This window comes from Delphinapterus leucas, chromosome 12 (genome assembly GCF_059928025.1).
Source record: "Delphinapterus leucas isolate spDelLeu-1000000601 "Yukka" chromosome 12, BTC_Dleu_Yukka2, whole genome shotgun sequence".
Lineage (NCBI taxonomy): Eukaryota > Metazoa > Chordata > Mammalia > Artiodactyla > Monodontidae > Delphinapterus > Delphinapterus leucas.
In genome coordinates this window covers 261,027-281,158 of record NC_143140.1, presented here as the reverse complement: position 1 = coordinate 281,158, position 20,132 = coordinate 261,027, and positions in this window count along the sequence as shown.

The window sequence follows — 20,132 nt, the reverse complement described above, 5'->3', positions numbered from 1 at the left end:
TGCCCAGGAAGGCTTTGTCATGGCCCCTGTGGAGCTGCCGTGAGATTACACTGTGCTTGGAATACTTCGAGGCCCTCGTCCGTAAAGTCACTCTGCTCGATGAGAAAGTCAGCATCTTACCCTGCTATGTCGCTACCGGTACACCCAGCATGAACACATGCCTGGAAGTAAGGCCCTGATTTGCCGTGCAGATGCAGAGACGTGCAGCAGTTTCCATGAGGCGCTGGCCTCTGCTCTGCGTTCCTTGAACGGCAGCACAGTTTTCTGGACACCTAGGAGGCTAGCCTGGGCACCCTGTTCCCGGCAGGGACACTTGAGTACCCTAGGCTCACCTGGGCCAGCTAAGCAACGTCCAGACCCGGAGCCCGTTACAGACTCTCTGTGCATGCCGGGTGTAGGGAAACGCACTGCCCTCTCTTTTGGAGCAGCTTCATTTCCTCAGCCCTCGCACACGTTCACGAACACCGTTCTGGCACGTCCCACACGGCGTGCAAGTCTTACGCGTTGCCCTAGCCTGAGCTGCACTCAGGGTAACCCTCGTCTTTGCATTCCATCTAAGACGTCCTGCCTGAAGTCACTGTGCCTCCTAGAGGAAGCCATCTTGCGTTCTTACTGCAGTTGAAGTCCTGTTCTTCCTGTGGCACTGCAGGCTTTCGAATAGCCACAGGCCCAGATGAGCAGCTTACGGCGCTCCTTGGTTGAGGCAGTTCGCATGATGCAGAACACCCTACTTCGAGAAGTTGATTCAGGGAAGGAAACACAGGGTAACCTGTGTCTCCTCGGACTTGTTAGAAACCACAGGGGTGCATGCTGAGTGTGCCCCTGGAAGAGGGGACCTGCTGGAGCTAGCCTTGCTTTCCCATTTTGAAGGCAGCGTTCACGCTGCGTTGAAGGTGCCTGCCGTTCCCTGCTCTTGACAGGCCTGTAAACCCTGTATGCATGCTTGCGGGGCGAAAATGAGTTGGCCCTGTCAAAACCAGGGGCTCCCGTGGCCGCGGTGGTGGGCAGCCTGACAAGCTCTAGAGCTAAAGGGAATCTCAACGTGGAAACTTGCCTCCAGGTTAGGCCCTTAGTAGCCGTGCAGAAAGGGAGGCATGCAGCTCTTTCCATGAGTTCTCAGTCCCTTATATGCTTTATTTTAAAGGAAGCACACGTCTGAGGACTCCTAGGCCTCTCGGGTAGGCCTTGGTTTCCCTGCAAGTTCACTGAGTACCTCCAGACCCCTGTGGGCCGGCTGAGCAACTTCGAGGCCCATTGGTGCATCCCTCGGAGGCCCTCTGTGCGTGCCCAGTGATGGGCAACACACTGTACGTTCCTTGAGGAGAGCTACATTTCCAGAGACCTCGAACGGCCTCAGGACAACATTGCTGGTGAGTCCGAAGTGCCCAGGAAACTTTGTCATGGTCCTTGTGTGAGCTGCCATGAGAGAACACTGTGCTTGGAATACTTCGAGGCCCTCGTCCGTGAAGTCACTCTGCTCGAGGAGAAAGTCAGCATCTTACCCTGCTATGTCGCTACCGGCACACCCAGCATGAACACATGCCTGGAAGTAAGGCCCTGATTTGCCGTGCAGAAGCAGAGGCGTGCATCAGTTTCCATGAGGCGCTGGCCTCTGCTCTGCGTTCCTTGAACGGCACCACAGTTTTCTGGACACCTAGGAGGCTAGCCTGGGCACCCTGTTCCCGGCAGGAATACTTGAGGACCCCATGCTCACCCGGGCCACCTAAGCAACGTCCAGACCCGGAGCCCGTTAGAGACCCTCTATGCTTGCCGGGTGTAGGGAAACGCACTGCCCTCTCTTTTGGAGAAGCTTCATTTCCTCAGCCCTCGCACACGTTCACGAACACCGTTCTGGCACGTCCCACACGGCGTGCAAGTCTTACGCGTTGCCCTAGCCCGAGCTGCACTCAGGGTAACCCTCGTCTTCGCATTCCATCTAAGACGTCCTGCCTGAAGTCACCGTGCCTCATAGAGGAAGTCGGCTTGCGTTCTTACTGCAGTTGAAGTCCTGTTCTTCCTGTGGCACTGCAGGCTTTCGAATAGCCACAGGCCCTGAGGAGCAGCTTACGGCGTTCCTTGGTTGAGGCAGTTCGCATAATGCACAACACCCCACCTCGAGAAGTTGAGTCAGGGTTAGAAATACAGGGTAACCTGTGTCTCCTCGGACTTGTTAGAAACCACAGGGGTGTATGCTGAGTGTGCCCCTGGAAGAGGGGACCGGCTGGAGCTAGCCTTGCTTTCCCATTTTGAAGGCAGCGTTCACGCTGCGTTGAAGGTGCCTGCCATTCCCTGCTCTTGAAGGCCTGTAAACCCTGTAAGCATGCTTGTGGGGCGAAAATGAGTTTGCCGTATCTAAACCAGGGGCTCCCGTAGCCGCGGTGGTGATCAGCCTGACAAGCTCTAGAGCTAAAGGGAATCTCAACGTGAAAACTTGCCTCCAGGTTAGGCCCTTAGTAGCCGTGCAGAAAGGGAGGCATGCAGCTGTTTCCATGAGATCTCAGTCCCTTATATGCTTTATTTTAAAGGAAGCACACGTCTGAGGACTCCTAGGCCTCTCGGGTAGGCCTCGGTTTCCCTGCAAGCTCACCGAGTACCTCCAGACACCTGTGGGCCGGCTGAGCAACTTCGAGGCCCATTGGTGCATCCCTCGGAGGCCCTCTGTGCGTGCCCAGTGATGGGCAACACACTGTACGTTCCTTGAGGAGAGCTAAATTTCCAGAGTCCTCGAACGGCCTCAGGACAACATTGCTGGTGCGTCCGAAGTGTCCAGGAAAACTTTGTCATGGCCCCTGTGGAGCTGCCGTGAGAGTACACTGTGCTTGGAATACTTCGAGGCCCTCATCCGTGAAGTCACTCTGCTCGAGGAGAAAGTCAGCATCTTACCCTGCTATGTCGCTACCGGCACACCCAGCATGAACACATGCCTGGAAGTAAGGCCCTGATTTGCCGTGCAGAAGCAGAGGCGTGCAGCAGTTTCCATGAGGCGCTGGCCTCTGCTCTGCGTTCCTTGAACGGCAGCACAGTTTTCTGGACACCTAGGAGGCTAGCCTGGGCACCCTATTCCCGCAGGAACACTTGAGTACCCCAGGCTCACCTGGGTCAGCTAAGCAACGTCCAGACCCGGAGCCCGTTACAGCCTCTCTGTGCATGCCGGGTGTAGGGAAACGCACTGCCCTCTCTTTTGGAGCAGATTCATTTCCTCAGCTCTCGCACACGTTCACGAACACCGTTCTGGCACGTCCCACACGGTGTGCAAGTCTTACGCGTTACCCTAGCCTGAGCTGCACTCATGGTAACCCTCGTCTTCGCATTCCATCTAAGACGTCCTGCCTGAAGTCACCGTGCCTCCTAGAGGAAGTCCGCTTGCGTTCTTACTGCAGTTGAAGTCCTGTTCTTCCTGTGGCACTGCAGGCTTTCGAAGAGCCACAGGCCCAGAGGAGCAGCTTACGGCGTTCCTTGGTTGAGGCAGTTCGCATGATGCAGAACACCCCACCTCGAGAAGTTGAGTCAGGGAAGGAAACACAGGGTAACCTGTGTCTCCTCGGACTTGTTAGAAACCACAGGGGTGCATGCTGAGTGTGCCCCTGGAAGAGGGCACCTGCTGGAGCTGGCCTTGCTTTCTCATTTTGAAGGCAGCGTTCACGCTGCGTTGAAGGTGCCTGCCGTTCCCTGCTCTTGACAGGCCTGTAAACCCTGTAAGCATGCTTGCGGGGCGAAAATGAGTTTGCCGTGTATAAACCAGGGGCTTCCGTGGCCGCGGTGGTGGTCAGCCTGACAAGCTCTAGAGCTAAAGGGAATCTCAACGTGGAAACTTGCCTCCAGGTTAGGCCCTTAGTAGCCGTGCAGAAAGGGAGGCATGCAGCTGTTTCCATGAGTTCTCAGTCCCTTATATGCTTTATTTTAAAGGAAGCACACGTCTGAGGACTCCTAGGCCTCTCGGGTAGGCCTCGGTTTCCCTGCAAGTTCACTGAGTACCTCCAGACCCCTGTGGGCCGGCTGAGCAACTTCGAGGCCCATTGGTGCATCCCTCGGAGGCCCTCTGTGCGTGCCCAGTGATGGGCAACACACTGTACGATCCTTGAGGAGAGCTACATTTCCAGAGTCCTCGAACGGCCTCAGGACAGCATTGCTGGTGCGTACGAAGTGCCCAGGAAGACTTTGTCACGGCCCCTGTGTGAGCTGCCGTGAGAGAACACTGTGCTTGGAATACTTCGAGGCCCTCGTCCGTGAAGTCACTCTGCTCGAGGAGAAAGTCAGCATCTTACCCTGCTATGTCGCTACCGGCACACCCAGCATGAACACATGCCTGGAAGTAAGGCCCTGATTTGCCGTGCAGAAGCAGAGGCGTGCAGCAGTTTCCATGAGGCGCTGGCCTCTGCTCTGCGTTCCTTGAACGGCAGCACAGTTTTCTGGACACCTAGGAGGCTAGCCTGGGCACCCTGTTCCCGGCAGGGACACTTGAGTACCCCAGGCTCACCTGGGTCAGCTAAGCAACGTCCAGACCCGGAGCCCGTTACAGCCCCTCTGTGCATGCCGGGTGTAGGGAAACGCACTGCCCTCTCTTTTGGAGCAGCTTCATTTCCTCAGCCCTCGCACACGTTCACGAACACCGTTCTGGCACGTCCCACACGGCGTGCAAGTCTTACGCGTTGCCCTAGCCTGAGCTGCACTCAGGGTAACCCTCGTCTTCGCATTCCATCTAAGACGTCCTGCCTGAAGTCACCGTGCCTCCTAGAGGAAGTCGGCTTGCGTTCTTACTGCAGTTGAAGTCCTGTTCTTCCTGTGGCACTGCAGGCTTTCGAAGAGCCACAGGCCCAGAGGAGCAGCTTACGGCGTTCCTTGGTTGAGGCAGTTCGCATGATGCACAACACCCCACCTCGAGAAGTTGAGTCAGGGAAAGAAATACAGGGTAACCTGTGTCTCCTCGGACTTGTTAGAAACCACAGGGGTGCATGCTGAGTGTGCCCCTGGAAGAGGGGACCTGCTGGAGCTAGCCTTGCTTTCCCATTTTGAAGGCAGCGTTCACGCTGCGTTGAAGGTGCCTGCCATTCCCTGCTCTTGAAGGCCTGTAAACCCTGTAAGCATGCTTGTGGGGCGAAAATGAGTTTGCACTGTCTAAACCAGGGGCTTCCGTGGCCGCGGTGGTGGTCAGCCTGACAAGCTCTAGAGCTAAAGGGAATCTCAACGTGAAAACTTGCCTCCAGGTTAGGCCCTTAGTAGCCGTGCAGAAAGGGAGGCATGCAGCTGTTTCCATGAGTTCTCAGTCCCTTATATGCTTTATTTTAAAGGAAGCACACGTCTGAGGACTCCTAGGCCTCTCGGGTAGGCCTCGGTTTCCCTGCAAGTTCACTGAGTACCTCCAGACCCCTGTGGGCCGGCTGAGCAACTTCGAGGCCCATTGGTGCATCCCTCGGAGGCCCTCTGTGCGTGCCCAGTGATGGGCAACACACTGTACGTTCCTTGAGGAGAGCTACATTTCCAGAGTCCTCGAACGGCCTCAGGACAACATTGCTGGTGCGTCCGAAGTGCCCAGGAAGACTTTGTCACGGCCCCTGTGTGAGCTGCCGTGAGAGAACAGTGTGCTTGGAATACTTCGAGGCCCTCGTCCGTGAAGTCACTCTGCTCGAGGAGAAAGTCAGCATCTTACCCTGCTATGTCGCTACCGGCACACCCAGCATGAACACATGCCTGGAAGTAAGGCCCTGATTTGCCGTGCAGAAGCAGAGGCGTGCAGCAGTTTCCATGAGGCGCTGGCCTCTGCTCTGCGTTCCTTGAACGGCAGCACAGTTTTCTGGACACCTAGGAGGCTAGCCTGGGCACCCTGTTCCCGGCAGGGACACTTGAGTACCCCAGGCTCACCTGGGCCAGCTCAGCAACGTCCAGGCCCGGAGCCCGTTAGAGCCCCTCTGTGCTTGCCGGGTGTAGGGAAACGCACTGCCCTCTCTTTTGGAGCAGCTTCATTTCCTCAGCCCTCGCACACGTTCACGAACAGCGTTCTGGCACGTCCCACACGGCGTGCAAGTCTTACGCGTTGCCCTAGCCTGAGCTGCACTCAGGGTAACCCTCGACTTCGCATTCCATCTAAGACGTCCTGCCTGAAGTCACCGTGCCTCCTAGAGGAAGTCGGCTTGCGTTCTTACTGCAGTTGAAGTCCTGTTCTTCCTGTGGCACTGCAGGCTTTCGAAGAGCCACAGGCCCAGAGGAGCAGCTTACGGCGTTCCTTGGTTGAGGCAGTTCGCATGATGCAGAACACCCCACCTCGAGAAGTTGAGTCAGGGAAGGAAATACAGGGTAACCTGTGTCTCCTCGGACTTGTTAGAAGCCACAGGGGTGCATGCTGAGTGTGCCCCTGGAAAAGGGGACCTGCTGGAGCTAGCCTTGCTTTCCCATTTTGAAGGCAGCGTTCACGCTGCATTGAAAGTGCCTGCCATTCCCTGCTCTTGACAGGCCTGTACACCCTGTAAGCATGCTTGTGGGGCGATAATGAGTTTGCTCTGTCTAAACCAGGGGCTTCCGTGGCCGCGGTGGTGGTCAGCCTGACAAGCTCTAGAGCTAAAGGGAATCTCAACGTGAAAACTTGCCTCCAGGTTAGGCCCTTAGTAGCCGTGCAGAAAGGGAGGCATGCAGCTGTTTCCATGAGTTCTCAGTCCCTTATATGCTTTATTTTAAAGGAAGCACACGTCTGAGGACTCCTAGGCCTCTCGGGTTGGCCTCGGTTTCCCTGCAAGTTCACTGAGTACCTCCAGACCCCTGTGGGCCGGCTGAGCAACTTCGAGGCCCATTGGTGCATCCCTCGGAGGCCCTCTGTGCGTGCCCAGTGATGGGCAACACACTGTACGTTCCTTGAGGAGAGCTACATTTCCAGAGTCCTCGAACGGCCTCAGGACAACATTGCTGGTGCGTCCGAAGTGCCCAGGAAGACTTTGTCACGGTCCTTGTGTGAGCTGCCGTGAGAGAACACTGTGCTTGGAATACTTCGAGGCCCTCGTCCGTGAAGTCACTCTGCTCGAGGAGAAAGTCAGCATCTTACCCTGCTATATCGCTACCGGCACACCCAGCATGAACACATGCCTGGAAGTAAGGCCCTGATTTGCCGTGCAGAAGCAGAGGCGTGCAGCAGTTTCCATGAGGCGCTGGCCTCTGCTCTGCGTTCCTTGAACGGCAGCACAGTTTTCTGGACACCTAGGAGGCTAGCCTGGGCACCCTGTTCCCGGCAGGGACACTTGAGTACCCCAGGCTCACCTGGGCCAGCTAAGCAACGTCCAGGCCCGGAGCCCGTTACAGCCCCTCTGTGCTTGCCGGGTGTAGGGAAACGCACTGCCCTCTCTTTTGGAGCAGCTTCATTTCCTCAGCCCTCGCACACGTTCACGAACACCGTTCTGGCACGTCCCACACGGCGTGCAAGTCTTACGCGTTGCCCTAGCCTGAGCTGCACTCAGGGTAACCCTCGTCTTCGCATTCCATCTAAGACGTCCTGCCTGAAGTCACCGTGCCTCCTAGAGGAAGTCGGCTTGCGTTCTTACTGCAGTTGAAATCCTGTTCTTCCTGTGGCACTGCAGGCTTTCGAAGAGCCACAGGCCCAGAGGAGCAGCTTACGGTGTTCCTTGGTTGAGGCAGTTCTCATGATGCGGAACACCCCACCTCGAGAAGTTGAGTCAGGGAAGGAAACACAGGGTAACCTGTGTCTCCTCGGACTTGTTAGAAACCACAGGGGTGCATGCTGAGTGTGCCCCTGGAAGAGGGGACCCGCTGGAGCTAGACTTGCTTTCCCATTTTGAAGGCAGCGTTCACGCTGCGTTGAAGGTGCCTGCCGTTCCCTGCTCTTGAAGGCCTGTAAACCCTGTAAGCATGCTTGTGGGGCGATAATGAGTTTGCAGGTCTAAACCAGGGGCTTCCGTGGCCGCGGTGGTGGTCAGCCTGACAAGCTCTAGAGCTAAAGGGAATCTCAACGTGAAAACTTGCCTCCAGGTTAGGCCCTTAGTAGCCGTGCAGAAAGGGAGGCATGCAGCTGTTTCCATGAGTTCTCAGTCCCTTATATGCTTTATTTTAAAGGAAGCACACGTCTGAGGACTCCTAGCCCTCTCGGGTAGCCCTCGGTTTCCCTGCAAGTTCACTGAGTACCTCCAGACCCCTGTGGGCCGGCTGAGCAACTTCGAGGCCCATTGGTGCATCCCTCGGAGGCCCTCTGTGCGTGCCCAGTGATGGGCAACACACTGTACGTTCCTTGAGGAGAGCTACATTTCCAGAGTCCTCGAACGGCCTCAGGACAACATTGCTGGTGCGTCCGAAGTGCCCAGGAAGACTTTGTCACGGCCCCTGTGTGAGCTGCCGTGAGAGAACACTGTGCTTGGAATACTTCGAGGCCCTCGTCCGTGAAGTCACTCTGCTCGGGGAGAAAGTCAGCATCTTACCCTGCTACGTCGCTACCGGCACACCCAGCATGAACACATGCCTGGAAGTAAGGCCCTGATTTGCCGTGCAGAAGCAGAGGCGTGCAGCAGTTTCCATGAGGCGCTGGCCTCTGCTCTGCGTTCCTTGAACGGCAGCACAGTTTTCTGGACACCTAGGAGGCTAGCCTGGGCACCCTGTTCCCGGCAGGGACACTTGAGTACCCCAGGCTCACCTGGGCCACCTAAGCAACGTCCAAACCCGGAGCCCGTTAGAGCCGCTGTGTGCTTGCCGGGTGTAGGGAAACGCACTGCCCTCTCTTTTGGAGCAGCTTCATTTCCTCAGCCCTCGCACACGTTCACGAACACCGTTCTGGCACGTCCCACACGGCGTGCAAGTCTTACGCTTTGCCCTAGCCTGAGCTGCACTCGGGGTAACCCTCGTCTTCGCATTCCATCTAAGACGTGCTGCCTGAAGTCACCGTGCCTCCTAGAGGAAGTCCGCTTGCGTTCTTACTGCAGTTGAAGTCCTGTTCTTCCTGTGGCACTGCAGGCTTTCGAAGAGCCACAGGCCCAGAGGAGCAGCTTACGGCGTTCCTTGGTTGAGGCAGTTCGCATGATGCAGAACACCCCACCTCGAGAAGTTGAGTCAGGGAAGGAAACACAGGGTAACCTGTGTCTCCTCGGACTTGTTAGAAAGCACAGGGGTGCATGCTGAGTGTGCCCCTGGAAGAGGGGACCTGCTGGAGCTAGCCTTGCTTTCCCATTTTGAAGGCAGCGTTCACGCTGCGTTGAAGGTGCCTGCCGTTCCCTGCTCTTGACAGGCCTGTAAACCCTGTAAGAATGCTTCTGGGGAGAAAATGAGTTTGCTCTGTCTAAACCAGGGGCTCCCGTGGCCGCGGTGGTGGTCACCCTGACAAGCTCTAGAGCTAAAGGGAATCTCAGCGTGAAAGCTTGCCTCCAGGTTAGGCCCTTAGTAGCCGTGCAGAAAGGGAGGCATGCAGCTGTTTCCATGAGTTCTCAGTCCCTTATATGCTCTATTTTAAAGGAATCACACGTCTGAGGACTCCTAGGCCTCTCGGGTAGGCCTCGGTTTCCCTGCACGTTCACTGAGTACATCCAGACCCCTGTGGGCCGGCTGAGCAACTTCGAGGCCCATTGGTGCATCCCTCGGAGACCCTCTGTGCGTGCCCAGTGATGGGCAACACACTGTACGTTCCTTGAGGAGAGCTACATTTCCAGAGTCCTCGAACGGCCTCAGGACAACATTGCTGGTGCGTCCGAAGTGCCCAGGAAGACTTTGTCATGGCCCCTGTGGAGCTGCCGTGAGAGTACACTGTGCTTGGAATACTTCGAGGCCCTCGTCCGTGAAGTCACTCTGCTCGAGGAGAAAGTCAGCATCTTACCCTGCTATGTCGCTACCGGCACACCCAGCATGAACACATGCCTGGAAGTAAGGCCCTGATTTGCCGTGCAGAAGCAGAGGCGTGCAGCAGTTTCCATGAGGCGCTGGCCTCTGCTCTGCGTTCCTTGAACGGCAGCACAGTTTTCTGGACACCTAGGAGGCTAGCCTGGGCACCCTGTTCCCGGCCGGGACACTTGAGTACCCCAGGCTCACCTGGGCCACCTAAGCAACGTCCAGAACCGGAGCCCGTTAGAGACCCTCTATGCTTGCCGGGTGTAGGGAAAGGCACTGCCCATTCTTTTGGAGCAGCTTCATTTCCTCAGCCCTCGCACACGTTCACGAACACCGTTCTGGCACGTCCCACACGGCGTGCAAGTCTTACGCGTTGCCCTAGCCCGAGCTGCACTCAGGGTAACCCTCGTCTTCGCATTCCATCTAAGACGTCCTGCCTGAAGTCACTGTGCCTCATAGAGGAAGACAGCTTGCGTTCTTACTGCAGTTGAAGTCCTGTTCTTCCTGTGGCACTGCAGGCTTTCGAATAGCCACAGGCCCTGAGGAGCAGCTTACGGCGCTCCTTGGTTGAGGCAGTTCGCATGATGCAGAACACCCTACTTCGAGAAGTTGAGCCAGGGAAGGAAACACAGGGTAAGCTGTGTCTCCTCGGACTTGTTAGAAACCACAGGGGTGCATGCTCTGTATGCCCCTGGCAAAGGGGTCCTGCTGGAGCTAGCCTTGCTTTCCCATTTTGAAGGCAGCGTTCACGATGCGTTGAAGGTGCCTGCCATTCCCTGCTCTTGACAGGCCTGTAAACCCTGTAAGAATGCTTCTGGGGAGAAAATGAGTTTGCTCTGTCTAAACCAGGGGCTTCCATGGCCGCGGAGGTGGTCAGCCTGACAAGCTCTAGAGCTAAAGGGAATCTCAACGTGAAAACTTGCCTCCAGGTTAGGCCCTTAGTAGCCGTGCAGAAAGGGAGGCATGCAGCTATTTCCATGAGTTCTTATCCCTTATATGCTTTACTTTAAAGGAAGTACACGTCTGAGGACTCCTAGGCCTCTCGGGTAGGCCTCGTTTTCCTGCAAGTTCACTGAGTACCTCCAGACCCCTGTGGGCCGGCTGAGCCACTTCGACGCCCATTGGTGCATCCCTCGGAGGCCCTGTGTGCGTGCCCAGTGATGGGCAACACACTCTACGTTCCTTGAGGAGAGCTACATTTCCAGAGCCCTCGAACGGCCTCAGGACAACATTGCTGGTGCGTCCGAAGTGCCCAGGAAGACTTTGTCACGGCCCCTGTGTGAGCTGCCGTGAGAGAACACTGTGCTTGGAATACTTCGAGGCCCTCGTCCGTGAAGTCACTCTGCTCGAGGAGAAAGTCAGCATCTTACCCTGCTACGTCGCTACCGGCACACCCAGCATGAACACATGCCTGGAAGTAAGGCCCTGATTTGCCGTGCAGAAGCAGAGGCGTGCAGCAGTTTCCATGAGGCGCTGGCCTCTGCTCTGCGTTCCTTGAACGGCAGCACAGTTTTCTGGACACCTAGGAGGCTAGCCTGGGCACCCTGTTCCCGGCAGGGACACTTGAGTACCCCAGGCTCACCTGGGCCAGCTCAGCAACGTCCAGGCCCGGAGCCCGTTAGAGCCCCTCTGTGCTTGCCGGGTGTAGGGAAACGCACTGCCCTCTCTTTTGGAGCAGCTTCATTTCCTCAGCCCTCGCACACGTTCACGAACACCGTTCTGGCACGTCCCACACGGCGTGCAATTCTTACGCGTTGCCCTAGCCCGAGCTGCACTCGGGGTAACCCTCGTCTTCGCATTCCATCTAAGACGTCCTGCCTGAAGTCACCGTGCCTCCTAGAGGAAGTCGGCTTGCGTTCTTGCTGCAGTTGAAGTCCTGTTCTTCCTGTGGCACTGCAGGCTTTCGAAGAGCCACAGGCCCAGAGGAGCAGCTTACGGCGTTCCTTGGTTGAGGCAGTTCGCATGACGCAGAACACCCCACCTCGAGAAGTTGAGTCAGGGAAGGAAACACAGGGTAACCTGTGTCTCCTCGGACTTGTTAGAAACCACAGGGGTGCATGCTGAGTGTGCCCCTGGAAGAGGGGACCTGCTGGAGCTAGCCTTGCTTTCCCATTTTGAAGGCAGCGTTCACGCTGCGTTGAAGGTGCCTGCCGTTCCCTGCTCTTGAAGGCCTGTAAACCCTGCAAGCATGCTTGTGGGGCGATAATGAGTTTGCAGTGTCTAAAGCAGGGGCTTCCGTGGCCGCGGTGGTGGTCAGCCTGACAAGCTCTAGAGCTAAAGGGAATCTCAACGTGAAAACTTGCCTCCAGGTTAGGCCCTTAGTAGCCGTGCAGAAAGGGAGGCATGCAGCTGTTTCCATGAGTTCTCAGTCCCTTATATGCTTTATTTTAAAGGAAGCACACGTCTGAGGACTCCTAGGCCTCTCGGGTAGGCCTCGGTTTTCCTGCAAGTTCACTGAGTACCTCCAGACCCCTGTGGGCCGGCTGAGCAACTTCGAGGCCCATTGGTGCATCCCTCGGAGGCCCTGTGTGCGTGCCCAGTGATGGGCAACACACTGTACGTTCCTTGAGGAGAGCTACATTTCCAGAGTCCTCGAACGGCCTCAGGACAACATTGCTGGTGCGTCCGAAGTGCCCAGGAAGACTTTGTCACGGCCCCTGTGTGAGCTGCCGTGAGAGAACACTGTGCTTGGAATAGTTCGAGGCCCTCGCCCGTGAAGTCACTCTGCTCGGGGAGAAAGTCAGCATCTTACCCTGCTACGTCGCTACCGGCACACCCAGCATGAACACATGCCTGGAAGTAAGGCCCTGATTTGCCGTGCAGAAGCAGAGGCGTGCAGCAGTTTCCATGAGGCGCTGGCCTCTGCTCTGCGTTCCTTGAACGGCAGCACAGTTTTCTGGACACCTAGGAGGCTAGCCTGGGCACCCTGTTCCCGGCAGGGACACTTGAGTACCCCAGGCTCACCTGGGCCACCTAAGCAACGTCCAAACCCGGAGCCCGTTAGAGCCGCTGTGTGCTTGCCGGGTGTAGGGAAACGCACTGCCCTCTCTTTTGGAGCAGCTTCATTTCCTCAGCCCTCGCACACGTTCACGAACACCGTTCTGGCACGTCCCACACGGCGTGCAAGTCTTACGCTTTGCCCTAGCCAGAGCTGCACTCGGGGTAACCCTCGTCTTCGCATTCCATCTAAGACGTGCTGCCTGAAGTCACCGTGCCTCCTAGAGGAAGTCCGCTTGCGTTCTTACTGCAGTTGAAGTCCTGTTCTTCCTGTGGCACTGCAGGCTTTCGAAGAGCCACAGGCCCAGAGGAGCAGCTTACGACGTTCCTTGGTTGAGGCAGTTCGCATGATGCAGAACACCCCACCTCGAGAAGTTGAGTCAGGGAAGGAAACACAGGGTAACCTGTGTCTCCTCGGACTTGTTAGAAAGCACAGGGGTGAATGCTGAGTGTGCCCCTGGAAGAGGGGACCTGCTGGAGCTAGACTTGCTTTCCCATTTTGAAGGCAGCGTTCACGCTGCGTTGAAGGTGCCTGCCGTTCCCTGCTCTTGACAGGCCTGTAAACCCTGTAAGAATGCTTCTGGGGAGAAAATGAGTTTGCTCTGTCTAAACCAGGGGCTCCCGTGGCCGCGGTGGTGGTCACCCTGACAAGCTCTAGAGCTAAAGGGAATCTCAACGTGGAAACTTGCCTCCAGGTTAGGCCCTTAGTAGCCGTGCAGAAAGGGAGGCATGCAGCTGTTTCCATGAGTTCTCAGTCCCTTATATGCTTTATTTTAAAGGAAGCACACGTCTGAGGACTCCTAGGCCTCTCGGGTAGGCCTCGGTTTCCCTGCACGTTCACTGAGTACATCCAGACCCCTGTGGGCCGGCTGAGCAACTTCGAGGCCCATTGGTGCATCCCTCGGAGGCCCTCTGTGCGTGCCCAGTGATGGGCAACACACTGTACGTTCCTTGAGGGGAGCTACATTTCCAGAGTCCTCGAACGGCCTCAGGACAACATTGCTGGTGCGTCCGAAGTGCCCAGGAAGACTTTGTCATGGCCCCTGTGGAGCTGCCGTGAGAGTACACTGTGCTTGGAGTACTTCGAGGCCCTCGTCCGTGAAGTCACTCTGCTCGAGGAGAAAGTCAGCATCTTACCCTGCTATGTCGCTACCGGCACACCCAGCATGAACACATGCCTGGAAGTAAGGCCCTGATTTGCCGTGCAGAAGCAGAGGCGTGCAGCAGTTTCCATGAGGCGCTGGCCTCTGCTCTGCGTTCCTTGAACGGCAGCACAGTTTTCTGGACACCTAGGAGGCTAGCCTGGGCACCCTGTTCCCGGCCGGGACACTTGAGTACCCCAGGCTCACCTGGGCCACCTAAGCAACGTCCAGAACCGGAGCCCGTTAGAGACCCTCTATGCTTGCCGGGTGTAGGGAAAGGCACTGCCCATTCTTTTGGAGCAGCTTCATTTCCTCAGCCCTCGCACACGTTCACGAACACCGTTCTGGAGCGTCCCACACGGTGTGCAAGTCTTACGCGTTACCCGAGCCTGAGCTGCACTCAGGGTAACCCTCGTCTTCGCATTCCATCTAAGACGTCCTGCCTGAAGTCCCCGTGCCTCCTAGAGGAAGTCCGCTTGCGTTCTTACTGCAGTTGAAGTCCTTTTCTTCCTGTGGCACTGCAGGCTTTCAAAGAGCCACAGGCCCAGAGGAGCAGCTTACGGCGTTCCTTGGTTGAGGCAGTTCGCATGATGCAGAACACCCTACTTCGAGAAGTTGAGTCAGGGAAGGAAACACAGGGTAACCTGTGTCTCCTCGGACTTGTTAGAAGCCACAGGGGTGCATGCTGAGTGTGCCCCTGGAAAAGGGGACCTGCTGGAACTAGCCTCGCTTTCCCATTTTGAAGGCAGCGTTCACGCTGCATTGAAAGTGCCTGCCATTCCCTCCTCTTGACAGGCCTGTAAACACTGTAAGAATGCTTCTGGGGAGAAAATGAGTTTGCTCTGTCTAAAACAGGGGCTTCCGTGGCCGCGGTGCTGGTCAGCCTGACAAGCTCTAGAGCTAAAGGGAACCTCAACGTGAAAACTTGCCTCCAGGTTAGGCCCTTAGTAGCCGTGCAGAAAGGGAGACATGCAGCTGTTTCCATGAGTTCTTAGTCCCTTATATGCTTTATTTTAAAGGAAGTACACGTCTGAGGACTCCTAGGCCTCTCGGGTAGGCCTCGTTTTCCTGCAAGTTCACTGAGCACCTCCAGACACCTGTGGGCCGGTTGAGCAACTTCGAGGCCCATTGGTGCATCCCTCGGAGGCCCTGTGTGCGTGCCCAGTGATGGGCAACACACTGTACGATCCTTGAGGAGAGCTACATTTCCAGAGTCCTCGAACGGCCTCAGGACAACTTTGCTGGTGAGTCCGAAGTGCACAGAAAATTCTCATGGTCCTTGTGTGAGCTGCCATGAGAGAACACTGTGCTTGGAGTACTTCGAGGCCCTCGTACGTGAAGTCACTCTGCTCGAGGAGAAAGTCAGCATCTTACCATGCTATATCGCTACTGGCACACCCAGCATGAACACATGCCTGAAGTAAGGCCCTGATTTGCCGTGCAGGAGCAGAGGCGTGCAGCAGTTTCCATGAGGCGCTGGCCTCTGCTCTGCGTTCCTTGAACGGCAGCACAGTTTTCTGGACACCTAGGAGGCTAGTCTGGGCACCCTGTTCCCGGCAGGGACACTTGAGTACCCCAGGCTCACCTGGGCCAGCTCAGCAACGTCCAGACCCGGAGCCCGTTAGAGCCCCTCTGTGCTTGCCGGGTGTAGGGAAACGCACTGCCCTCTCTTTTGGAGCAGCTTCATTTCCTCAGCCCTCGCACACGTTCACGAACACCGTTCTGGCACGTCCCACACGGCGTGCAAGTCTTACGCGTTGCCCTAGCCCGAGCTGCACTCAGGGTAACCCTCGTCTTCGCATTCCATCTAAGACGTCCTGCCTGAAGTCACTGTGCCTCATAGAGGAAGACAGCTTGCGTTCTTACTGCAGTTGAAGTCCTGTTCTTCCTGTGGCACTGCAGGCTTTCGAATAGCCACAGGCCCTGAGGAGCAGCTTACGGCGCTCCTTGGTTGAGGCAGTTCGCATGATGCAGAACACCCTACTTCGAGAAGTTGAGCCAGGGAAGGAAACACAGGGTAAGCTGTGTCTCCTCGGACTTGTTAGAAACCACAGGGGTGCATGCTCTGTATGCCCCTGGCAAAGGGGTCCTGCTGGAGCTAGCCTTGCTTTCCCATTTTGAAGGCAGCGTTCACGATGCGTTGAAGGTGCCTGCCATTCCCTGCTCTTGACAGGCCTGTAAACCCTGTAAGAATGCTTCTGGGGAGAAAATGAGTTTGCTCTGTCTAAACCAGGGGCTTCCATGGCCGCGGAGGTGGTCAGCCTGACAAGCTCTAGAGCTAAAGGGAATCTCAACGTGAAAACTTGCCTCCAGGTTAGGCCCTTAGTAGCCGTGCAGAAAGGGAGGCATGCAGCTATTTCCATGAGTTCTTATCCCTTATATGCTTTACTTTAAAGGAAGTACACGTCTGAGGACTCCTAGGCCTCTCGGGTAGGCCTCGTTTTCCTGCAAGTTCACTGAGTACCTCCAGACCCCTGTGGGCCGGCTGAGCCACTTCGACGCCCATTGGTGCATCCCTCGGAGGCCCTGTGTGCGTGCCCAGTGATGGGCAACACACTCTACGTTCCTTGAGGAGAGCTACATTTCCAGAGCCCTCGAACGGCCTCAGGACAACATTGCTGGTGCGTCCGAAGTGCCCAGGAAGACTTTGTCACGGCCCCTGTGTGAGCTGCCGTGAGAGAACACTGTGCTTGGAATACTTCGAGGCCCTCGTCCGTGAAGTCACTCTGCTCGAGGAGAAAGTCAGCATCTTACCCTGCTACGTCGCTACCGGCACACCCAGCATGAACACATGCCTGGAAGTAAGGCCCTGATTTGCCGTGCAGAAGCAGAGGCGTGCAGCAGTTTCCATGAGGCGCTGGCCTCTGCTCTGCGTTCCTTGAACGGCAGCACAGTTTTCTGGACACCTAGGAGGCTAGCCTGGGCACCCTGTTCCCGGCAGGGACACTTGAGTACCCCAGGCTCACCTGGGCCAGCTCAGCAACGTCCAGGCCCGGAGCCCGTTAGAGCCCCTCTGTGCTTGCCGGGTGTAGGGAAACGCACTGCCCTCTCTTTTGGAGCAGCTTCATTTCCTCAGCCCTCGCACACGTTCACGAACACCGTTCTGGCACGTCCCACACGGCGTGCAATTCTTACGCGTTGCCCTAGCCCGAGCTGCACTCGGGGTAACCCTCGTCTTCGCATTCCATCTAAGACGTCCTGCCTGAAGTCACCGTGCCTCCTAGAGGAAGTCGGCTTGCGTTCTTGCTGCAGTTGAAGTCCTGTTCTTCCTGTGGCACTGCAGGCTTTCGAAGAGCCACAGGCCCAGAGGAGCAGCTTACGGCGTTCCTTGGTTGAGGCAGTTCGCATGACGCAGAACACCCCACCTCGAGAAGTTGAGTCAGGGAAGGAAACACAGGGTAACCTGTGTCTCCTCGGACTTGTTAGAAACCACAGGGGTGCATGCTGAGTGTGCCCCTGGAAGAGGGGACCTGCTGGAGCTAGCCTTGCTTTCCCATTTTGAAGGCAGCGTTCACGCTGCGTTGAAGGTGCCTGCCGTTCCCTGCTCTTGAAGGCCTGTAAACCCTGCAAGCATGCTTGTGGGGCGATAATGAGTTTGCAGTGTCTAAAGCAGGGGCTTCCGTGGCCGCGGTGGTGGTCAGCCTGACAAGCTCTAGAGCTAAAGGGAATCTCAACGTGAAAACTTGCCTCCAGGTTAGGCCCTTAGTAGCCGTGCAGAAAGGGAGGCATGCAGCTGTTTCCATGAGTTCTCAGTCCCTTATATGCTTTATTTTAAAGGAAGCACACGTCTGAGGACTCCTAGGCCTCTCGGGTAGGCCTCGGTTTTCCTGCAAGTTCACTGAGTACCTCCAGACCCCTGTGGGCCGGCTGAGCAACTTCGAGGCCCATTGGTGCATCCCTCGGAGGCCCTGTGTGCGTGCCCAGTGATGGGCAACACACTGTACGTTCCTTGAGGAGAGCTACATTTCCAGAGTCCTCGAACGGCCTCAGGACAACATTGCTGGTGCGTCCGAAGTGCCCAGGAAGACTTTGTCACGGCCCCTGTGTGAGCTGCCGTGAGAGAACACTGTGCTTGGAATACTTCGAGGCCCTCGTCCGTGAAGTCACTCTGCTCGAGGAGAAAGTCAGCAACTTACCCTGCTACGTCGCTACCGGCACACCCAGCATGAACACATGCCTGGAAGTAAGGCCCTGATTTGCCGTGCAGAAGCAGAGGCGTGCAGCAGTTTCCATGAGGCGCTGGCCTCTGCTCTGCGTTCCTTGAACGGCAGCACAGTTTTCTGGACACCTAGGAGGCTAGCCTGGGCACCCTGTTCCCGGCAGGGACACTTGAGTACCCCAGGCTCACCTGGGCCAGCTCAGCAACGTCCAGGCCCGGAGCCCGTTAGAGCCCCTCTGTGCTTGCCGGGTGTAGGGAAACGCACTGCCCTCTCTTTTGGAGCAGCTTCATTTCCTCAGCCCTCGCACACGTTCACGAACACCGTTCTGGCACGTCCCACACGGCGTGCAAGTCTTACGCGTTGCCCTAGCCCGAGCTGCACTCGGGGTAACCCTCGTCTTCGCATTCCATCTAAGACGTCCTGCCTGAAGTCACCGTGCCTCCTAGAGGAAGTCGGCTTGCGTTCTTACTGCAGTTGAAGTCCTGTTCTTCCTGTGGCACTGCAGGCTTTCGAAGAGCCCCAGGCCCAGAGGAGCAGCTTACGGCGTTCCTTGGTTGAGGCAGTTCGCATGATGCAGAACACCCCACCTCGAGAAGTTGAGTCAGGGAAGGAAACACAGGGTAACCTGTGTCTCCTCGGACTTGTTAGAAACCACAGGGGTGCATGCTGAGTGTGCCCCTGGAAGAGGGGACCTGCTGGAGCAGGCCTTGCTTTCCCATTTTGAAGGCAGAGTTCACGCTGCGTTGAAGGTGCCTGCCGTTCCCTGCTCTTGACAGGCCTGTAAACCCTGTAAGAATGCTTCTGGGGAGAAAATGAGTTTGCTCTGTCTAAACCAGGGGCTCCCGTGGCCGCGGTGGTGGTCACCCTGACAAGCTCTAGAGCTAAAGGGAATCTCAACGTGGAAACTTGCCTCCAGGTTAGGCCCTTAGTAGCCGTGCAGAAAGGGAGGCATGCAGCTGTTTCCATGAGTTCTCAGTCCCTTATATGCTTTATTTTAAAGGAAGCACACGTCTGAGGACTCCTAGGCCTCTCGGGTAGGCCTCGGTTTCCCTGCACGTTCACTGAGTACATCCAGACCTCTGTGGGCCGGCTGAGCCACTTCGAGGCCCATTGGTGCATCCCTCGGAGGCCCTCTGTGCGTGCCCAGTGATGGGCAACACACTGTACGTTCCTTGAGGAGAGCTACATTTCCAGAGTCCTCGAACGGCCTCAGGACAACATTGCTGGTGAGTCCGAAGTGCCCAGGAAGACTTTGTCATGGCCCCTGTGGAGCTGCCGTGAGAGTACACTGTGCTTGGAATACGTCGACGCCCTAGTCCGTGAAGTCACTCGGCTCGAGGAGAAAGTCAGCATCTTACCCTGCTATGTCGCTACCGGCACACCCAGCATGAACACATGCCTGGAAGTAAGGCCCTGATTTGCCGTGCAGAAGCAGAGGCGTGCAGCAGTTTCCATGAGGCGCTGGCCTCTGCTCTGCGTTCCTTGAACGGCAGCACAGTTTTCTGGACACCTAGGAGGCTAGCCTGGGCACCCTGTTCCCGGCCGGAACACTTGAGTACCCCAGGCTCACCTGGGCCACCTAAGCAACGTCCAGAACCGGAGCCCGTTAGAGACCCTCTATGCTTGCCGGGTGTAGGGAAAGGCACTGCCCTCTCTTTTGGAGCAGCTTCATTTCCTCAGCCCTCGCACACGTTCACGAACACCGTTCTGGAACGTCCCACACGGTGTGCAAGTCTTACGCGTTACCCGAGCCTGAGCTGCACTCAGGGTAACCCTCGTCTTCGCATTCCATCTAAGACGTCCTGCCTGAAGTCACCGTGCCTCCTAGAGGAAGTCCGCTTGCGTTCTTACTGCAGTTGAAGTCCTGTTTTTCCTGTGGCACTGCAGGCTTTCGAAGAGCCACAGGCCCAGAGGAGCAGCTTACGGCGTTCCTTGGTTGAGGCAGTTCGCATGATGCAGAACACCCTACTTCGAGAAGTTGAGTCAGGGAAGGAAACACAGGGTAACCTGTGTCTCCTCGGACTTGTTA